A 20,975-nucleotide genomic window follows, 5' to 3' on the forward strand; every position below is an offset into this window, starting at 1 on the left:
ATTAATAGGACTTATTTCTTATCTTCCAACTATGTACTATTAAAAGCCATGGATCCAGTAATGTATCACTGTCAATGCAGCAGAATAATCAATAACATAGATTCAATTAAGAGCCACCAGGCTATGTCCTAGACCCCCCCCCCAACTTCTTCACTTTTGAGGGCGTGGCAGTAGGTCTGATCTTGTTCCTATTGAGGATATATGAAACATGACTAAGTTAGCTCATGGGGGCAACTAGCTGGCACAGTGGATAGGAAGCTGGACTCAGGAATACTGAGTTCAAATTTACCCTCAGACACCTACTAGTTTGTGACACTGGGCAAGTCAATCTCTGCTTGCCTCAGTTTCTCATCTGTAAAATAAAGATAATAATAGCACAACTGGTTGTGGGGATCAAAGGACATCATATTTATAATTAAAAATTATAAATTTAGCAGTGTCTGGCACATAGTGCCATCTTCCTTCTACCTGACCTCTTCAGTTTGGGACCATAATGCCCCTTTGTTTGTCATTACAGTTTTTGCTTTTATTTCCCCCCATGCATAGGTCAGATCCCTTATGAAATAAACAGAATATTTCAATCCTTTGGTCATAACAATCCTCTGCTGCTCTTGTTTCTGCTTGGGAGCTGGTGTTGTCCTCAGGTCAAATCATTATCTAAAGATGACACAGGAACACAAATATAAACCAACCTGGAACTCAAGCAACATTCCCTATATTTTCATAAATATCCATCCTTCCAAATGCCCCTATGGCTTCTAGGATCACTCTCCTTCCTTCCTAGATGGAGGTACTGTGTGCATATAAGGACAGATCCCCAAATTAAGTATATGGGATGCATTGTAAGTACTGAGTCCTACTGAACTTGCTGGAGAGCACCCAGGGATAACTAACCAGGATGGTGGAGGGCCTTTGAGATCATGTTTTAAGGAAATGGCTTGATGGAATTGGGAGTGGAATAGAAGAGAAAAGAAATGCTCATTAATTTCGAAATAAAAAATATTTTTAAAGGAGAACATGGGGTACTGCCAGAGAAGGCTCTGTAAAAATAGAAGCTCATTGAAGGCAAAGACTTTTCAATTTTTTCCTTAATATCCCCAGTTCCTAATATATTGCAAATAGTTGGCATAGAAAACATTTTAGAAAACCTAAAATACTATAAAGCACTATAGTCCTTGAGACAGTGACTTTAAGGAAGTGAAGAAGATGATGAAAGGGTAGAAAGCAAAGAGGAAGCAGAGAGGTGCCAGAAGATAAACTTCATGATTTTGATAGGGCCAGTTCACTTTAAAAAGAACGATAAAGCTCTCTAAAGTATGGCTCCTGGGGCAGCTAGGTGGTGCAGTGGATAAAGCACTGGCCCTGGATTCAGGAGGGCCTGAGTTCAAATCCGACCTCAGACACTTGACACTTACTAGCTGTGTGACCCTGGACAAGTCACTTAACCCTCATTGTCCCACCAAAAATAAATAAAATAGAATAGAGTAAAATAAAATATAAGAGTATGGCTACTTTTGCTAAACACCAAATGTATATGAAGCTGCAGCCTCTCAGATGTTTATTAGCCGTGTGATCTTGGGCAAGTCAATTAAGCTCTGTAGCAAAATTATTCAAAGAGATATGGCCCTTAGTCTTATAGAGGTCATCTTCTAAAAGAATAACACCAAAATAAAGAAGATATGGCAATCTAGCTATTATTCCTAAGCATACCTGGGTCCGTATAATGTATTTTTTTTGTCAGAACCAACATTAGACTTTTTCAGATGCAAGACCCAGTATGGCATAGTGAACAAAATGATTTGGAGGCAAGAAAATCTGAGTTAAAGCTCTGCCTCAGCTGTATGATTATGGCAAGGTCATTTTAACTCTCAGTTTCCTCACCTAGAAAATGAAAGCATCCTCAGTACAGCTCCAAAAGCATTCAGGAATGATTGACCTCATCCTAATTACCACATGATTTTGATCTCCTCTGCTAGCTTTCTATATTTTGAAACCTTTTTGTTCTAGAAAGTTTAGAAATTATGGGTATGTGGCATGATGATATCTTTTAGAAACATTATTCTTAAGTTTTTGCAGATCAATGTTATGGTGAGTAATTGTGAGCCATGGAGTAGTTTCTGATAATGGTCCAGTTTATTGATTGATTTCTCTAGAATTTTTTTTTTTGAGGTCTGGGTCTGTAGTATGGGAATGTGTTGTTTATTAGTCCATGAAAGATACCAAGCTTGCATTGTATAATTCTAGCCACCAGAAAATGTCTTTTTGATAGATGTCCGTTTTTGCATCCAACAAGGATATATTACATAGTTTCTGGCATTTCCTTATATAATCTATATTGATCAATAAGTCTCCTTAAGTATAACCTTTCTGTAATTTCTCGTGGTTCCTAAATTATCATCATAAACCTCTCTGGGGGGAGGGGGCAGCTAGGTGGTGCAGTGAATAGAGCATCAGCCCTGGAGTCAGAAGGACTTGAGTTCAAATCAGACACTTAACACTTACTGGCTGTGTGACCTTGGACAAGTCACTTAACCCCAAACGCCTCACCAAAAACAACCAAAAAAAAAAAAAGAAGCCATAGAGAGCCATTTGAGTTTGTTGAATAGGGGAATTGTGCTTAAGGAAATCACTTTAACCACAATGTGGAGGACAGACTGGAGTGATAAGTGACTTGAAATGGAGACTAATGAGGATGCTGCTATAATTATGTAGGTAAGAGGTGATAGTAAGTGAAAAGGTAGAATGTGTGATATGTTACAGAGGTAGAAATGGCAAGATCTGGCAGGTGGATATGTGGGGTGAGGGAAAATGAGGCACTGAGGATGACACTGAGGTTATGAATCTAAGAGAGTACCAATAAGTCTCTTAATATTCAACTTTAGCCTTCTTGATATTTTTTGATCAATGTATCTTGCCTAGAGGAGACCAAGGTATTTGTAAGTATACCTTCATCCAATACAATTTGACTTCCATATTCAAGCTGGAAACCTTTCCTAAGCATACATTAAGCCAAGTCCAAATAACATTTTATATCATTGGAGAAAGATTCCATGCAATGAAGGAGTTGTTTAATATCTTCTTTGGGGGAAGGGGGACATATACTTTGATGTCAGTCATGTACATCAGGTAATTAATAAGATGTTTTGATTTGACTTCCTCTTTAATTTGAAAGTCATATTTAGATTTTTTGAGGAAAGTAGATATTAGGTTAAGCAACCCATAATGAACTTAAATGGTCTCCCTGAAAAATGCCATGTTTTCTATAAATTGTTCTTGACATGATTATGATGGTAACGTTTTAGAGAACAGTTTTCCATGTGGGCAAAATATAAAATATTCTAGCATTTTCACTATGCTCTACTTGTTTCTCTTTTATGTACAGTATTGTATTACATAAATAAGCCATGAGTGTGGCACTGAATCCAAGGCTTTGAAATAATCAGCAATAGCTATCATCATCATCATCATTATACATAGACCAAGAAGAAAAGTGCTGTGTGTTGCAAGGCACTAAATCTGGAGAACAGACCCAGAAACCTTTGGGACAGAATCCATAACTTGAGCATCTTATGACCAAGAGCCTACATGCCTCTTGCCCGAACACCTCAGAAAGAAGTCAGTCCTGGGTGGCTTTCATAAATCTGGATTATTGGGAAATACAATATGTTTTCCCAAGGCTTTTCCTCTTGTGTCTACCAGCCAAATATTTCATATGGGGGCTAGCAACCAAAGCAAAAAGGGGTTACTGGAAGGATGCAAAAGTTAGAACTTTGCCCTTGGCCAACAACAATATTTGAACTATCCTTCCCTCCTCCCTGTCTCTCTCTCTCTCTCTCTCTCTCTCTCTCTCTCTCTCTCTCTCTCTCTCTCTCTCTCTCTCTCTCCTTCTTTTCTCTTTTTTCCATCTGTCTCCCTGCCTGCCTCTTGTTCTGTTGCATTTCATTTCAAGGAAAATTCCTGCAGGAGCCAGAGAGATGGGCACACACTTTGAGCACATCCTGTTCTGCAGCTGTTCTGCTGTAATGCAGTTTAGAGTCTTCAACACCAGTTCTGCAGAAAGAAAAAGCAGGGCCTGGAAACAGAGATAATTCTTCTGCTTCCAGCTTACCATACAGAGTAGTTGTGGGGTTAAGATTGCTCCAAAGCCTCTCAAAAGTATTTCAGGGGCACTGTACCTGACCCCAAAGCCTTTCTGCTGCTATGGACAAATCTGTACACACCTCAACCCCACTCTTTAAAGCCAGACTGTACAGGCAGGAATGGCAGGCTCAGTTAGGAAAAGCAAGCATGAACAAGAATACAGAAATTTAACCATATTATAGAATACTTGAGAGGACTACTTATCTTGCCAGGTTAATGAGCATAATTTAGTTACTGTTGTAAAGGGGAGTCTGAGAAATGTTTTTTCTCTGTGAGGATATTAATGTTTTCTCTCTCTTTCCATCACACACACACACACACACACACACACACACACACACACAGAATACCCTCACCCCAGAAAAGCAAGAAGGAACAGGAAGAGGCAAGATCAAAGAGATGTATTCAAGCATTGAAAGTCTCAACATTTCACTGTGGTGATTAGAGAAAAGGGAAAGCCCAAACCATTCAATTTTCACTTCCATATTTATGGTCAAACCTTCTCTTCCACACCAAGAGTGCAGACACTTAAACATGAGGTGAGAACTAAGGAAGATAGAAGTGAGTTATACCATAAAACAACAAATTTTGTGGTCCAGCACTGAGTAGCCTGCAGAAATAGAGAAGGAGGAAGGGACAATTATTTATTAAACATGTACTATGTTCTAGGTGCTGTGCTAAGCACTTTACAAACATCTAATTTCATCCTCATAAAAACTCTGGGAGATAGGTGCTATTATTATCATCCCCATATTACAGATGAGGAAACTGAGGCAAATAGAGGTTAATTGACTCTCCCAGGGTGACACAGCTAAGCATCTGAGGTCAGAATTGAACTTGGGTCTTCCTAACTCCAGGCCCAGCATTTTATGTCCCATATAATCTAGCTGTCTTGGTCACAGACAATAGGAACAGAACAGGGTCCCTGAGATTTGAAAAGGTCTTTCAAAAGTTATCATCCAAAGAGGACAAATGATTTCTTGCATTGGGAGAAGAACTGGGTTTCCCAGAGTAACTAGCTTTCTCATTTCAGACCCGGCATAAGGGGAAGTCTACAGGTTTAAGAAGTAAGAAACCCAGAGCCAAGACTATGAAATGGTTATTCCCATACTTTGTTACTAAAAAGATGAGTCTTTGGTACAGGCTTTTCCCTCTTAAATTTCCATGGAATTCTTCAGACCACCAAGGCTGAGCACTACAGAAGGGATGATTTCGGGATCAGACAGGTGGACAGACATGTGAGGTTGTCAGAGTGGTTTCTCCTTCATGCAAATTACAAAATAAAACAGCTGTGGAGAAACATTTCTTTGACCCTTCCACCCTCCCAGTTCTTCCCATTGTTACACTCACCCCTTTGGTACAGGCCCAGCACATGGCCCAGCTGGTCCCTGAAGCCACAGCTACCATCAACCCAAGGAAGAGAGAGACACACCAGGTACTGGCAATAGAGGACAAGAGAAATAGGAGCGAGTGTATAGTATAGACACTTGGAAACATGACTGTGCCTACAAAATTCTTTTCATCTTTGTTTTGATGGACAAAGTTCAATGCCAGAATATTTGGTTTATGAGTCATACTAATTACAGCTGAGGGAGAGAGGAGGGAACCAAGAACAAAAACGAAGCATGTTCAGAAAAAAAAAGTTCCATACTTATTAGATTGGATAGGGAAGCAGCAACCTAGGAATGAAGAGGCCCAGATGTCCTTCCCATGAGAGTACTGAATTGTGTCAACCCCAGTGGGCATCAGTGGCCTTCAGCAGCTGTAGGTACCTGGCATGCTAACTACATCACCAGGACAGAGAACTTTCACACTGGCAAGAAGAGGGAACTCAAGTCTAAAATCCATATGGCCAAGTGTCCAGTGGTTCTGCCTCTCACTCAGAGCTCCCTCCGTTTAAGCTGCACAAGTCACCTTTCAGAGATGCACGTCTTCTAACCTTTTGGAAGGTGGGGGTGGTGGTAGTGTCATTAAAGAGAGAGAGAGAGAGAGAGAGAGAGAGAGAGAGAGAGAGAGAGAGAGAGAAGATAAGGTCCATGGGTAAGAGAAAGCATAATTTCCTTCTATGCAACATGGAATTCTCCACAAGCAGAGAGGTATAATTTTCTAGGAATTAGAAAAATTAAATAAAATCTCACGAGAATCCATAAAGTGGTTTCCATGTGCCAGGTATCACAGCTAAACACTTGAGATCCAAAAACAAAAGTCCCAGCTCTGCCAGTAACTTACTGAGTCATCTTAGACAATCGTTTAATCTCTTTGAACCTCGATTTCTCCATCTTTAAAAATGAAGAGATTAAATGATTTCTAAGTTCTCTCTAAAGCTCTGTATTTCCATAGGGGAATGAAAGTGGGAAAAGATGATATCCTTTGGCCTCCTTCTCCCTGGGACACTGAGCAGATCTGCTGAAGAATTTCCTAAACTTTCTGTCCCCAGATCCAGTTGTTGATGGTGTCAAGGCTAGAATATGTCACCAGCTCACTGTCAGTAGCTGCAATTGTACAAATATAGACAGAAATGCACGCATAGGAATTAACACATTCATTTGTAAGGATGCCATGTGTGCCTTGGCAGACCATTGGAAAAGCTTATGTTTCTTTGCTCTGTTAAAAAAAAAAAAGTCTGAGCAAAGCAACTTCCAAGAACGTCACACACTTCCCACTGGGACCTGTGGTACATCAAGCCTTTGGGAAATTTTATTTTCTCAGGGAATTTTACATTTTAGTTTAGGTTACTCAAGCAGAACACTCCCATGTACACAAAATTCCTCAGTTTCTAAAACCTGGAAGAGGAAGAGAGAGAGAAGGAAAGAGAGGAGAGTAACAACAGCAAGACAGAGACAGTGACATAAAACACAAAGAGATAGACAAAAGGACAGAGACAGAGACTAAGAGAGAGAAGAGAGACAGAGAAAGACAGAGAGAGAGAGAGAGAGAGAGAGAGAGAGAGAGAGGGAGAGAGAGAGAGAGAGACTTTCTAATTCCTCCAAGGTGGAGTGGAGGAATTAGAAACTACTAGAGTCACACAGGGTCACCGGCAGATGAAGACACATGGTTAGGGATTAAGATGATCTACATAGAAACCAGGAACCAAGATAGGAGCTGCCTTTGGAAAAAGAAGTGCACAAATGGCAAGGATACTGATGCTCCCCACCCCCCCCACCCCCCCCAGCTAACTGGTATTTCTGTCTAAAAACAGAAAATCACAAGTGTGCACATAAAAGCTTTTAGGTGACTGGATCCTCCCCCTCAGACACACACTACATAGAGATAAACTCATCTCTACAGGTTGTCTGCCCCTGGGTCGACTTCTATGCACAGGTTGTGTGTTATGTAGTGTGTTACATAGCAGTCAAAGATAAGTGAGTTTGAACAGTACGTTGTATCTCCAGAATCACAAATGTAGCACGCAAAGACTCATACCCTCCAAGGCATGAGCAGCAGCCCTAAAGCCCTTCAAGGGAGCCTGGTGAAGTGACATTGTTTTTTCCTGTCCAAGCTGGACTCTCTCCAGGAACATCTCGGTTATTTAAATGCAAACACTTGAAAGTCAATGCTTCCGGTAATATTTGTGGAGACAGTTGGGATAAATCTTGACACCCCAGTCATAAAAAGAAGCTGCCCATGGTGGGTAGCCGCTCCCTACCAAGCATATTCAGGCAGTGGGTCCCATCTTCCTTCTCTTTTAACTCCCTCAGCAAAGAAAAGGGAAAAAAATCCTGAAGATGAAAAAAAAAATACAAGAAGAACAAAAGGAGGTATGTGCAGTCCCGAGAAAAGTCTTCGAAAAGTTGCCAAGCACTCATTCCCTTTCCATATCCAGAGTAAGGCCCTAAGTTACAGCCTCTGTGTGTGTGTGTGTGTGTGTGTGTGTGTGTGTGTGTGTGTGTATGGAGTGAATGACAGCAAGGTACAAAACAGGACCACAGAACAGACCCCTTCCTTTTCTTTCTGCAGCGCCGAATCCCTCTCAGTCCCCATCCTGAGAGTGTGCCTGCTGCAAAGTTCTCCTGTCACTTTGGCCGTGGGGACTCTGAGAAAGTAGCGCTCTGGGGTCAAGGAAGCAACAAGTCCGGCCAGTGCCTGGCTGCCCCCTCTCGACCCTCCCCCTGTCTTCAGCCCCTTTGAGGCTCCCCCCCCAACCTAGCCCCGGCCCCGTCCAGCCTACCTTGCTGTTTCTTAACTTCCCTGGTTCAGGATCGTCTTTTTTATCTTGTCTGCCTTTTCACCAGCAACTGTCTTTTTGCCTCAGCAGAGGCTCGATCTTTTAGAGCATCTCCTGGGGGCTGGAACCTTCTCCCCAGCCAGGTCTGAGGGAAAGCACAGACTTGTTTGAAGGAGAGACAGCAGGGGAGGGGGGGCGGGGGGGGGGCGGCGGGAAGTCCCGAAGAAAGAAAAAAAAGCAAAAAGGGGGTGGAGTGGGGGGGGGGGCGCAGTGTAAGCAACAGCCAGTCCCCTCTCAGCACCTTTATCTCCACCGCTCCACGATTTCTTTGGCCAGAAGCGGAAATGCGGTTTCTCGAAAGTCAAGAAAGAGAGGAAGAAACCAGGACAAACACGTAAAGAGAAAACCCCGGCCAGATGTGAGGCGCAGTGGAGCCTTGAATGGCTCCCAGTGCTTTTTATACAAACAGCAGCAGTTAAGTATTAACTCTGTGTGTGCCCGGGTTGGCAGGGGAAATCAACCTCTGCTGTTCCCCGCCACCCCTTGGGAGCCAGCCCAGACTGGAGAATCAGACTTGCAACATTAGAGTATCCGAAAGTCAATCCAGATGTTGTTAGCCTATTTGTGACTGTGAGAGCTACAAGGCAGTGGCATCAGGAACCCAGACCAAGGATGTTCAGGACCAGGTTGAGGATTATGAGACACCAGAGATATCAAGTTATGAGATACGTGGGAAATACCTGTGACCAAACCTGTGAGTTTTAAACTTTCATTCTATGACAAAACTGAATTGGACGTTTAGGACAGCTGAGTGAGGAGAGGATTCCGTGCCCTATCTCCATTCCTCACCCCTAATAGCAAGCAAGAAGAGGAGTCATCTGACAAGAGAAACCAAGTTTTCTGCTATGGCAATGAGACTCTTCTTCCTCTTCTCCTCACCTCTCCTCTTCTCTCCAAGCCTATGTCAGGCGTCCCCAGTATGGGCAAAGTATCTTTACTTTAGGGAGTCACTCCTTTGTGCACTCCCTCTGGCTATATCTGGGCAGGAGATAAGGCAATATGGTATACTGGCATTGGGTCCCCAGGGGAAAGATGCTTTCCCTTGCTTTGGTATTTCCTTCCTGGATCTCTCCACATATTTCTCCTTGGAATGCCAAGTACAAACATCTGGGGGGAGCGGGGGAGGGAATTTTTTTTTAATGAAGGAAGGCGAAGCCACCATACTTGATGCACATCTGGCACAGGTAATGTTGCCCTAGGGCTGGGGGTCAGGCAGGAAGCCAAGTACACCTCAGGATGGAAGAACAAGAGGAGACTGATGTCAGGTGAGCAATGACATCACATGGCAGACACCCCCATGTCCTGCAGTCTATGAGCAAAGTGAGCTGACAGTGCTAAACACCCTAGTGTAGGAGTAGAAGGAGCCACTACTACCAAATCCTTATAGGGCTTTTAAAAAATTGTCAATTACCTTTCAGTCCTTCTTTGTTGTTGTTGTTGTTGTTGTTGTTGTTGTTGTTGTTGTTGTTGTTGTTTTTTGAGAGGCAATGGGGTTTAAGTGACTTGCCCCAGGTCACACAGCTGGTGTTAAGTGTCTGAGGCTGGATTTGAACTCAGGTCCTCCTGAATCCAGGGCCAGTGCTTTATCCACTACACCACCTAGCTGCCCCCCAGTCCTTCTTTATAGTATTTAAAACCAATCTGTGATAGAGCAAAACTTAATTTCAAGAAATTTTGAATTCAGTGAAGAATGGCAGTTTATTTTTAAGAGACATTATTAGGAGATTAAGTGCTTTGGTTTCATGAGGCTGCTATACCAGATATAGTTCTAGCTAATGATATGAATAAAGTCAGAAGTCTAACATTCCGTAGGATTCATGTCTAAGGCCTGGCAAACTCACATCCCTTATAACTTATCAATTCAGGAAAATTCAGAGATAAGTTCATCTTCATTCCCGTAAGTAACTTAAGGAAGTTTGGGAATGAATAAGGGCATGGGCCCAACAAACTGATTAATTTTCCCTTAGCTACTTTGTCCTCAGATGGCCTTCCCAACACTGATATCACAGGAAAACTCCACCATAACCTTGTAAGGAGCAGTTGAAAAGGGACAAAGACAAAAGATATTTTTGAAACTGCTGTTAATTAAGAGATTCCAGGACCTGTCTATAGTCTTTCTACAATTAGGAAATGTAAAGGGCTAAAATTCTAGCTAGTCTGGCTAAAATATCTAATGAGTGGTTGACAATAAATTATAAGCTATAGCAAGAGTTAGACTTTTAAGCATTTTTTAAGGCTAATAAGAATTTGGTGAAGAGAAAGAGAAAGGCCTAGATTCATCTATCTATTAAAGGGAGAGTGCATTTCTCGCTCCACTTTCCACCAGAGTCCTGATGAAAAGAACCAGAGCGTCAGCCTCTCCCCCTCTTCCTCCCACCAACAAACATCACTTCCTGATGCCAAAGAAAAGCCGCCTGGCCTTGCCCTCAGAGGCCTTCTCCTCATGGTGGAGCTTTCCTACAGTAAATCTCCAGCAGGTGGCATCATTCTGATCATTACAGAAATTTCCTGGATTAGGTCCTGGTTAATATGCCTTGAAATTTCCCCATTTTCCTACCCTGGTAGTTCAGACATATTGCAGCAATAGATTAATGTAACCTTTTTTTTAGATGTTGAATTTATATTAATAGTTCTTATCATCTTAATTTATGAATATACCCCCTCCCATTCTCCTATCCAACAAAGCTTTGAGATTAGTTGATTAATTAAAAGATATATAGAAATTGTATTAATTAAAGCAGAAATATACAAACATATCTCTGGATTATCATAGAGCTCAGGATGATAAAGATGAAACAAAGAAAAAAAAGGAAGAAAAATCAATTCAGCAAAAATAACGAGCACATCAACCAAGTCTGACAAGTATATGCAATATTCCACATCAAAAGTTATCCACCTCCAAAAAGGAAGTTCATCCTTTCCTTGGGTGAAACTTTCCACTTTTGTGTATGTTGTTTTCCTGGTTGTGCCTACTTCATTCTGTATCAATTTGTATAAATCTTCCTAACATGTTAACCTTGGTTTCCTCATCCGTAAAGGGAGAATAATAACAGCACCTATCTCACAGTATTTTGTGAGAATTGAATGAGATAGCACTTTTTTGTGTGTGATCTCCATTGGTGTGGGAACGCTTTCCCACAACAGCATAATTAAAGTATTTTATTATTTTCCAGTTACATATAGTTTTCAACATTTGTTTTCATAGGATTTTTAGTTCCACATTTTTCTCCCACCCTCCCCAAGACGGAAAGTAATCTGATATAGGTTATATATGTGCAATCACATGAAACATATTTCTGCATTAGTCATATTGTGAAAGAAGAATCAGAGCACAAGGGAAAACCCTCAAAAGAGAAGGAAAAAAACAGTCCAAAAGTAGAAACAGTATGGCTCAATCTGCATTCATAATCCACAGGTTTTTTTCTGGATGTTTAGAACATTTTCTATCATGAAGTTCTTTGAAATTGTTTTGGATCATTGCATTGCTGAGAAGAGACAAGTCGAGATAGCACTTTTAAAATACAACTTAAGTAACTTAAATGGGCATCTACTTTTTGTTTACAGTTCTTGGCTACCACATAAGCATGACTATATGAATATTTTGTTGTATGTGGAACCTTTACTTCTATCTTTGATCTCCTTGAAGCATATACCTAGCAGTAGGATTCTGGGCAAACTTTAAAGTGCTATGTAAATATTATTATTATTGCCATTCTTTTTCTGTTCATGTTTTTTTCTGTTCTCTGCTCCATATCCTCCATTCAGATGGCATGATTTTTCCTAAAGCACAAGTCTGTCCAGTAAACTCCAGTATTTCCCCATCACCTCCAGTATCAAATACAAAATCCTCTGTTTGGTGTTCAAGGTCTTTCATAACCTGACCCATCCCTAAACTTTCTAGTCTTCTTATACCATACACCCCAACACATATTCTTTGATCCATGATAATGGCCTCCTTGCTATTTCCTAGACAAGATACTCCATCTCTTGGCTCTGGGAATTTTCTCTGGCTGTCCTCTGTGCCTAGGATGCACTCCCTCCTCATCTCTGTCTCCCAGCTTCCTTCAAGTCCCAGCTAAAATTCCACCTTTTATAATAAAAAGCTTTTTCCAATCCCTCTTTATTCTAGTGCCTTCCCTTGGTTAACCATTTCCTATTTATCTTGTATGTTGCTTGTTTGTATGTATTTATTTCACATATTATCTTCCCATGAGATTGTGAACTCCTCTTCTTTGTATTCACAGCTCTTGGAACAGTACCTGACATAATATTAGGATCTTAATAAATGCTCATTGGCTGAAACGAGCATCTACTTTTTGTTTACAGTTCCTTGTGACCACAGAAATGCTGCTATATTAATATTCTGATATATGTGGAACAATTTCTTCTCTCTTTAACCTCAAAGTATATACATAGCAGTAGGTCAAAGTGGACATTTTCATCATTTTTTTTTTCTTAGTGTAACATCTCTTTTGCTACAAATACTGTTACTGAACTTTTAAAAGGCCAATGAAATGTTGTATAAGTGGCAGTCTTAACGATCACTTTGAGGAGGTTATTAAGAGTAATGGCTTGAGAAAACCTGAAGATACTATTTTCTTGTCATGGCTGGACAGAAGCTGGAGAAACCAAGAAAAAAAAAAGAGGTGGAGAGGAATTCTTGCTTAATGGAACTATTTTAACCTATATAGCTTATGAAGAAGATGAAGAGAATTCTGACTCAGAAATTTTTTGTTATCCTGAATGAACTAAATGGTGTGGAAATGTGTCCTCCAAAGTGAAGTCATCTGCCATTAATAATGAGGATTTGAGGTTTCTCTGGTTGTAATCATTCTCACAGCTAAAATACTGTAAATAATTATATTTTTATTAGATCTCATTGTTGATAAGTTGAGTATTCAGTAACCTTAATATTTATTTATTCTTAGTAGATTAAGGAATTTAATATAGAGAGGCATGATTAACTGTTATTGGAAAAAGCTGGTTTTTCCAGTTTACTAAATAAGTAATATTTGACAAACTGGTGGAAGCTTTGAGATTAGTTGATTAATTGAAAGATATATAGAAATTGTATTAATTAAAGCAGAAATACACAAACATATCTCTGGATTATCATAGAGTTCAGGATGATAAATGAAATATGAGAGCAAATCAAATAGCAGTCCTAAAAGTTTATATAGTCAATCCCAAATTTTAAAATCTTGCTACAATTCTAAATTATCTTCCAAAATGTTCAGAACAGTGGGCAGTTAGGTGGCTCAGTGGATAAATCACCAGTCCTGGATTCAGGAGGACCTGAGTTCAAATCCAGCCTCAGACACTTGACACTTACTAGCTGTGTGACCCTGGGCAAGTCACTTAACCCTCGTTGCCCCCAAATGTTCAGAACACTACATGGCTCCATGAACAGTGTATTAACATGCCTGTCTTCCTTCAGTTTCTCCAAAAGTGATGGAATTCCCATATCTTATCATCTTAATATGATGATTTTGTTCAAACAAACAATTTAAGCATTCAGACAAAAAGAGTAAAGCATTGGGAAAATTAAAATTTTCAAATGCTTTATTTTTTCTCCTTTAATAATAATAATAATACTACAGTGGTGGAGCCAAGATGGTGGAGAAAAGGCAGTGAGCTCTCAAACTCATGACACAATCTCTCCAAAAAACATTGAAATAATACCAAAGGACAATTCCTGGAGCAGCAAAACCCACAGAAGGATGTGCTGAAATTACCTTCTAACAAAGAATGGCTTGGAACATCAGAAGAAGGGAGCTACTGTGCTGAGACAGGAGTGGAGCCCAACCCTACAGTCACCCTGACACAGATCCAGGCCCAGGAAGGCCTCACCAGAGAAGGAGACCCCCAGAGCCTCTGAATCAACTGAAGTGCCAGTGTTGTCTGGAAGTAAGCTCACAGTCTGCTGAGAGAGCTGAGCCCTTGGCAGAGGGGAGGCTATAGGGGTCTATGCCAGTGCTGAGGCAGAACTTGGGTTTTTCACCCCTTCTGGGAACCAGGTGGTAGGCTTGAGTAGCAGTAGCCTAGGTGGGGGAGGGGCACAGGCTCCTGGGAGCTGACAACCACAACACACAAAGCTGGTTGATTAGCAAGTTGGTTTGGGGTCATCTATAGACTAGGGAACAGACCAGGCGAGTAAAGAACCTGATCCTCCTTAAATCATACCACCTGGGACTTCTTAAGCTTGGGATACTGCTGCCTGGAAACAGTGCCCCACTTTAAGGAGCTAAAAGTCAAAATGAGCAGACAGAGAAAGGTGAGGAACATAGAAAGTTTCTTCAGTAACAAGGAAGATCAAGGTGCACCCTCAGAGGAAGATGTCAACATCAGGGCCCCTATATCTAAAGCTTCCAAGAAAAATATGAATTGGTCTCAGGCCATAGAGGTGCTCAAAAAGGACTTTGAAGATAAAGTTAGAGAGGTAGAGGAAAAAATGGAAAGAGAAATGAGGGGGATGCAGGAAAGACATGAGAAAAAAATCAACAGCTTGAAAAGTCAAATTGGCCAAATGGAAAAGGAGGTACAAAAGCTCTCTGATGAAAATAATTGCCTAAGAATGAGGATTGAACAAATGGAAGCCAGTGACTTTATGAGACACCAAGACACAATAAAGCAAATCCAAATGAATAAAAAAAATAGAGGGCAATGTGAAATATCTTCTGGGAAAAACTGCTGACCTGGAAAATAGGTCCAGGAGAGATAATTTGAAAATTATTGGTCTACCTGAAAAACATGATCAAGGAAAGATCTTAGACACCATTTCCCAAGATATTCTCAGGGAAAATTGCCCTGAAATTCTAGAAGAAGAAGCTAAAATAGAAATTGAAAGAAACCACTGATCACCTCCAGAAAGAGATCCCAAAAGGAAAACTCCTAGGAATATTATAACCAAATTCCAGAGCTCTCAGGTCAAGGAGAAAATATTGCAAGCTGCCAAAAAGAAAGAACTCAAGTACTGTGGAGCCCCAGTCAAGATAGCACAAGATCTAGCAGCTTCTACATTAAAGGACTGGAGGGCATGGAATATGATATTCCAGAGGGCAAAGGAATTGGGATTACAACCAAGAATCACCTACCCAGCAAAACTCAGCATAATCTTTCAGAGGAAAAATGAGACTTTAATGAAAAAGAGGACTTTCAGGTATTTGTGATGAAAAGACCTGAACTGAATGGCAAATTTGACTTTCAAGTACAAGACCCTAGAGAATCATAAAAAATTGGAATTGGGGGACATACCTAGGGATGTGCAGTGGGTGACTGTCTTGTGTCTGAGGCCGAGTTTTGGCTGGGATCCCCCTGGGTCCAGGGGTGATGCTCTGTCCACTGTGTCACCTAGCTGCCCCATAATGACATCTTTAGGGTTAAATTGAGGGGTAAGGGGAATGCACTGGGGGAGGGGGAAGGGCAGAGGTGAAATCCTACATGAAAGAAACCGGAAAAGGCTTATGGAGTGGGAGAAGAGATGGGGGAGGAGGAGTGGGAGAAGAGATGGGGGAGGAGCAGGGCAGTAAATGAAGTTTACACTCAACAGAAAAGGCTCAAAGACCTTAAACTCATCAGAATTGGCTCAAGGAGGGAATAACATACACACTCAATTGGGTGGAGTAATCTCTTTAACCCTGCAGGAAAATAGGAAGGGAAGAGGATAAAGAGAGAGGGGCAAAGGAAGGAAGGGAAGAGTGGGGGAGGGGACAGACAGAAGCAAATCCCTTTTGAAGAGGGATAGGATGAAAGAAGATGGATAATAGAATAAATATCCTGGGGAAGGGAATAGGATGGAAGGGAAACAGTTAACAATGGTAATCATGTTGTGGTGGAATGGTCTTGTGCTATAGGAAATGACAAACAGGATGATCCCAGAAAAACCCGGAAAGACTCATGAACTGATGTATAATGAAGTGAGCAGAGCTGGGAGGACATTGTGCATAGTGACAGCAGAATTGTTCAATGAGCAATTGTGAATGACTTAACTACTCTCAGCAATGCAATGATCCAAGACAATCCCAAAGGACTAATGAGGAAGCTTACTATCCACCCCCAAAGAAAGAACTGATAAAAAGAGCACTTGTGGATTGTACATATATAACCTGGTTGCTGTCTTGTGGAGGGAGGAAGAAAAGGAGGTAGGGAGGGAGAAAAATTTGGAACTCTAAAATAAAGCAGATGCTAAAGAAAAAAAAAACAATAGTAATTATGAAAAAGAGAAAAGGGGGGAAATTGTACAAAAAATATTTATAGCAACTCTTTGTGGTGGCTAAGAATTGAGAATCAAGGGAATGTCCATCAATTGAGGAATGACTGAAGAAGTTGTGGTGGTATATGATTGTAGTGGAATGGTATTTTGCTATAGGAAATGACAAACAGGATGATCCCAGAAAAACCTGGAAAGACTCATGAACTGATGCATAGTGAAGTGAGCAGAGCTGGGAGGACATTGTGCATAGTGACAGCAGTATTGTTCAATGAACAATTGTGAATGATTACTCTCAGCAATGCAATGATCCAAGACAATCCCAAGGGACTAATGACAAAGCTTACTGTCCACCCCCATAGAAATAACTGAAAAAAAAGAGCATTTGTGGATTGTATATATATATAAAACCTGGTTGCTGTCTTGTGGAGGGAGGAGGAAAGGGAGGTAGGGAGGGAGAAAAATTTGGAACTCCAAATCTTGTGAAAATGAATGTTGAAAACTACCCTTATGTGTAACTGGAAAAAATAAAATAAATCTTTGTTGCCCAAAAAAAATTATTCCAAGGAATTTGTGTGCATATACATATACATATACATATACATATACATATACATATACATATACATATACATATACATATACATATACATATACATATACATATACACATACACATACACATACACATACATATGTGTGTACATATATACATACATACATTTATATGTGTGTGCAGTAATATTGCATATTACTTGAATGACATAGGTTTAGAAGCTACTTAAATATTTTATATACTAATCTCAATAATAGCTTACTGATAATATTTTAGAATTGGAAGGGGCCTTAGAGAATCTTTATTAAAATTCCTTCATCATAGAGATTAGAAAATTGTCACCTAGAGAAGATTATACTCATTCTATGTCACAAAACTTGTTTACTTGCATTTCCCAGGTCTCAAATTTTTTAAAATAATAAACATTTTTATTTATAGTTCTTGTTTCCAATTTTTATCCTTCCTTCTCTCCCTCTTCTTACCCCTCCCAAAGGTGGTAAGCAACCAGGTTTAGGTTATGCATGTATTATTATGTAAAACATTACTATGTTAGTCATTTTGTATAAGAAAATTTGAATAAAAGAAAAAAATAAAAGAAAGTGAAAAAAAATAAAAATAATACAGTGGAACTTCATATAATACTATTTGTTATAGTGAAAAATTCATCATAAGACAGATATGAGGTGGTTTGGTTACCAAAGTATTATAAGAAAAAGCTAAAACTAGAAGGTTTTTTCAAAATTTGGGACAAAAAAAATCGTTCAAGGAGAGTACAGCCAGAACATGTTTAAAGAAGAAACTCATGTGTCCAATATTGCAAGACTACTAGTGTCTCCTGGTGATCTTGTTGTACTGCTTTCCATTGGTCTCTAGAATCCCCATTTTATTATCAACAAATTTCCTTTCATTTTAGACTCTTCCTCTTGAGCTCCTTCCATTGTCTGGCATTCATAGAGACCTGACTCCTCCCAGAAGACACTGTATCCCTAGTCATATTTTCCAGTACTGGTCATACCTTCCCTCATCCCTCCTGATATACTGGTAACAGAGGAGACATTAACATATTCCTTGCTCCCCATTGCTGCTTTGAGAATCTTCCTTTGCTGCTATCACTCAAGTAGCCTCTCTTCCTTTGAGGTTCATTCTAGAATCTGGTGGAACCAGTTCTAGATTCCAATGGAACCCAGTCTAGAATCTGGTGAAACTAGCTACTAGACCCCAGATCATTCTCTCTCCTTTCTCAATGAGTTCAGCATTTAGTTTTCATTCAAAAAGTTCATCATAAGACAAATCCAAGGTGGTTGGTGGTTTTTATTCCAAAAGTTGATCAAAAGACAGATCCAAGGGTTGAGTCTCAGGTTCAACCCTTGTTCTAAAGGGGACAATATATACCAATGTATGTTACTTCAAACACCCTTGCTTCCTTGTCTTTTCAAGGCTATTGTTAAGTAAACTTCTTCTGTTGAGATGTTATATGGACTATACATATCTCATTTCATTTGAATCCTAACCCTGCACCATCAGACATATCTCATCCAGAAATGACTCACAATAGTTGATGTAGCTGTAAGAATGGTTTAAAATGGGGCAGGTAGGTGGCGCAGTGGATAGAGCACCAGCCCTGGAGTCAGGAGTACCTGAGTTCAAATCTGGCCTCAGACACTTAACACTTACTAGCTGTGTGACCCTGGGCAGGCCTCACTAAAAACAAAAACAAAACAAAAAAAGAATGGTTTAAAATAATTTTGTGGCTGATTAACATGGTTGAAGTCAGAGGAAGGAGGGGAAGTCTTTGATAAGGGATAGGGGAAGTCTTTGATAAGGGAAGTCTCTGATAAGGGAGTCTGGCACTCTAAAGTCATAAGTATATTACAGATCCTCTCAATGGGATGGAGAGGGTACCTCCACTGATTCAGTGAGATTAATCCAATGGGTGCTTAAGAAAGTTGACAAGTAGAATAAAGATATCACCAGTGCACCAGTGCTAGTATTACTTGGCTATTGCTGATGGCCCTAAAAAAAACTATGCTGCCTACATTATCATTATCTTTCCCCCTAAACCCTCTCCCTTCCTCCCTACTTTCCACCACTATTTTAGAGGGTAACACCATCCTCCCAGTCTTTCAGGCTCACAACCTAGGAGTCATCCTAGAGTCCTCACTATCTCTCACCACCCACATCCAAGCTGTTGCCAAGGACTCTCAATGTCACCTTTGCAACATCTCCCCTTCCTTGCTCTGACATTGTTACTACTCTAGTGTAGGCCCTCATAACCTCATGCCTAGATTATTGCAATAGCCGGCTGGTGGTGGGTCTGCCTATTTCAAGTCTTTTACCACTCCACTCAATCCTCCAACTGCCAAAGTGATTTTCCCAGAGCACAGGTGTGACTATGTCACCTCCCTATTCAATAAACTCTAGTGGGAGGAAATATTTATATAGTATTTACTAAGTGTCCAGCACTGTGGTAAACACGTTTACAAATATCTCATTTGATCTTCACAAAAACCTGTGAGGTAGGTATTGGGGGTTTTTTGTTTTTTGTTTTGTTTTGTTTTGTTTTTTTTAGTGAGGCAATTGGGGTTAAGTGACTTGCCCAGGGTCACACAGCTAATAAGTGTTAAGTGTCTGAGGCCGGATTTGAACTCAGGTCCTCCTGACTTCAGGACCGGTGCTCTATCCACTGCGCCACCTAGCTGCCCCTGAGGTAGGTATTGTTAACATTCCCATTTTACAGTTGGGGAACCTGAGACAAAAAGAGGTTAAGTGATTTACCCAGGATCACACAGCAAATAAGTGTCTGGATCTAAATTCAGACTCAGGTCTTCCCGAGTCCAGGCCCAGTGCTCCAGCCACTGTGCCAACAGCTGCCCCCAGGACCAAATACAAAAATCCTCTGGTGTTCAAAGCCTTTCATAATTTTAATCCCCTCCTGCCATTTGGACATGATTGAAATGACTGAACAACAACAACAACCCTTCCAGTCTTCTTATATCTTACTCCCTGACACATACTTTTCTTTTCTTTCTTTCTTTCTTTTTTTTTGGTGAGGCAATTGGGGTTAAGTGACTTGCCCAGGGTCACACAGTTAGTAAGTGTTAAGTGTCTGAGGCTGGATTTGAACTCAGGTCCTTCTGACTCCAGGGCCAATACTCTATCCACTGCACCACCTAGCTGCCCCTGACACATACTTTTCAATCCAATGACATTGCCGTTCTTGCTGTTCCATGAACAAGACACTTTTTCTCAGCTGCAGGCATTTTCTCTGGCTGTCACCTATGCCTAGAATGCTTTCCTTCCTTATCTCTGTCTACTGGCTTCCCTGGCTTCCATTAAGTCCCAACTAAAATCCCATCTTAATTCTTGAGCCTCCCCTCTCTTATTTACTTCCTATTTATCCTATATCTAGTCTGTTTGTATATATTTGTTTGCTTATTGTCTCCTCAAGTCCTGGAGGGCAGGGATTGTCTTTTGCCTCTTTTTTTTTTTTTGTATCCCCAGAGCTTAGCGCAGTGCCTAGCATATAGTAGGTGCTTAATAAACGTTAAGTAAAAAAATAAAAGTTATTGAATCACTGACACAATTTATGTTTGTAAAGCTGAAGTGGCAATAGGCTTAGGCAATGGCCTTCCTCTGCTACGAAACCATCCTTATATGGACAGAAAAACTGGTGAAAATTGAGACAAAATGTTGGTTTTGCCAGTTGTGACCTGGAACACTCAGGAAGTGGCAGAATAAGGCATAGCACTTGCTACCATTCTCAAAGAGTGGAAGATAATGATACCCTCCCCTGTTAAGAGTTTGGTATATGGCTCCTGAAACAAGACTGATAAGATCTATGGCCA

General features: G+C 40.5%; 1 protein-coding gene across 2 annotated transcripts in view; it reads right to left on the reverse strand.

Annotated features, from left to right (window-relative positions):
* Positions 1–20,975, reverse strand: part of C1QTNF1 (C1q and TNF related 1) — a 72,871-nt gene that overhangs the window by 17,774 nt on the left and 34,122 nt on the right. Inside the window, exon 1 of one of the 2 annotated variants that reach the window (XM_044002788.1) lies at positions 8,309–8,476. The exons of the other annotated variant lie outside the window; for it this stretch is intronic. The gene's annotated coding sequence lies outside the window, so the exon portion shown is untranslated. Of the gene's footprint in view, positions 1–8,308; positions 8,477–20,975 lie in introns of those variants that run through there. 2 annotated transcript variants of the gene reach the window in all.

The sequence above is a fragment of the Dromiciops gliroides genome, chromosome 4 (genome assembly GCF_019393635.1).
Source record: "Dromiciops gliroides isolate mDroGli1 chromosome 4, mDroGli1.pri, whole genome shotgun sequence".
Taxonomy (NCBI): Eukaryota; Metazoa; Chordata; class Mammalia; order Microbiotheria; family Microbiotheriidae; genus Dromiciops; species Dromiciops gliroides.